Raw genomic sequence first — 1,792 nt, 5'->3', positions numbered from 1 at the left:
CAAACAGTTATTCCCGTTGTTCTATATAGTTTTCCATTATAACATAAATATATTTAAGTCTTGAGATAAGCCAGATAGATACTTTATAGACAAGGAAGTCTTGTGATAAACCAAACCAGATACATACTTTATAGACAAGGAAGTCTTGAGGTAAACTAGATAGATACTTTATAGACAAGGAAGTCTCGTGATAAACCAGATAGATACTTTATAGATAAGGAAGTCTTGAGATAAACCAGAGAGATACTTTATAGACAAGGAAGTCTTGAGATAAGCCAGATAGATACTTTATAGACAAGGAAGTCTTGTGATAAACCAAACCAGATAGATACTTTATAGACAAGGAGGTCTTGAGATAAACCAGATAGATACTTTATAGACAAGGAAGCCTTGAGATAAACCAGATAGATATTTTATAGACAAGGAAGTCTTGAGATAAACCAGATAGATACTTTATAGACAAGGAAGTCTTGAGATAAGCCAGATAGATACTTTATAGACAAGGAAGTCTTGAGATAAGCCAGACAGATACTTTATAGACAAGGAAGTCTTGAGATAAGCCAGACAGATACTTTATAGACAAGGAAGTCTTGAGGTAAACTAGATAGATACTTTATAGACAAGGAAGTCTCGTGATAAACAAGATAGATACTTTATAGACAAGGAAGTCTTGAGATAAGCCAGATAGATACTTTATAGACAAGGAAGTCTTGTGATAAACCAAACCAGATAGATACTTTATAGACAAGGAGGTCTTGAGGTAAACTAGATAGATACTTTATAGACAAGGAAGTCTCGTGATAAACCAGATTGAACAAAATAATAAATACAGATTACCAAGATGTTGTGGACTCGAAATGAATGTTAGTTGTTTATCCAATAAACACTTTAAGAATTATGTGAGATAAACAAGAAATATAGATAACAACGCTCTGGTAGTTTGTTTGTTTGTTCTTAAGCACAAAGCAGTTGAATAGGCTATCTTTGCTGTGCCAATCGTGGGTATCGAAATCCAGTTTTTAGCGTTATAAACCTTCAGAACTACCGCTGAGCCACTTGGGGGAGCGTTGTAGTAGGCTGGAAATGAATATTAGTTGTTTATCCAATAAACACATTAAAGGCTGTATGAGATAATATCAGATGTTTCTTCAAGAACACGAGCTCCCTCCTCTCTCAAAAAAAAAAGAGTTGCCGTAACGCAATATGTCATTTGAACAACAGTTAACTAAAAATAACGTACCTTTATCAGGGAAGTTGTAGTTAATAAAAACTAAAGAGAAAACGACCAAAAGGAAGATTTTAAAACTATGTAAATTAAAACAAAAAAAATGTCTACAAATTATGGTTTTTGTTTGGAAAACATTTTCAATATTGTATACACTGTTGCTAATGCAAAACTAGCTAGCTGATCATACTGTGTTGTAGACGTGTTAGAAAAGCGTAAATAATGTCAACTTCAGGTGTAACAATTTGTTACACTACAGATTTGCGTTTGCTTATTTATTAACTTCATTTAAAAGAATAGAATTATTCATTATTTGCCCCTTTCACACCTCGTGTTTATCGAGTCTAAAAAATGTAAATTGAATTACATCTGTGGAAAATGTTTCACACACACAATAAACCTGTGCCCGGCATGGCCAGGTGGATAAGGCGCTCGACTCACAATCTGAGGGTCGCGGGTTCGAATCCGCATTCCACCAAACATGCTCGCCCTTTCAGCCGTGGGGGCGTTATAATGTGACGGTCAATCCCACTATTCGTTGGTAAAAGAGTAGCCCAAGAGTTGGCG

The sequence above is a fragment of the Limulus polyphemus genome, unplaced genomic scaffold, assembly GCF_000517525.1.
Source record: "Limulus polyphemus unplaced genomic scaffold, Limulus_polyphemus-2.1.2 Scaffold6186, whole genome shotgun sequence".
Classification (NCBI taxonomy): Eukaryota; Metazoa; Arthropoda; class Merostomata; order Xiphosura; family Limulidae; genus Limulus; species Limulus polyphemus.
The sequence above is the reverse complement of the archived record's forward strand: the minus strand, read 5'-3'. Positions refer to the sequence as shown.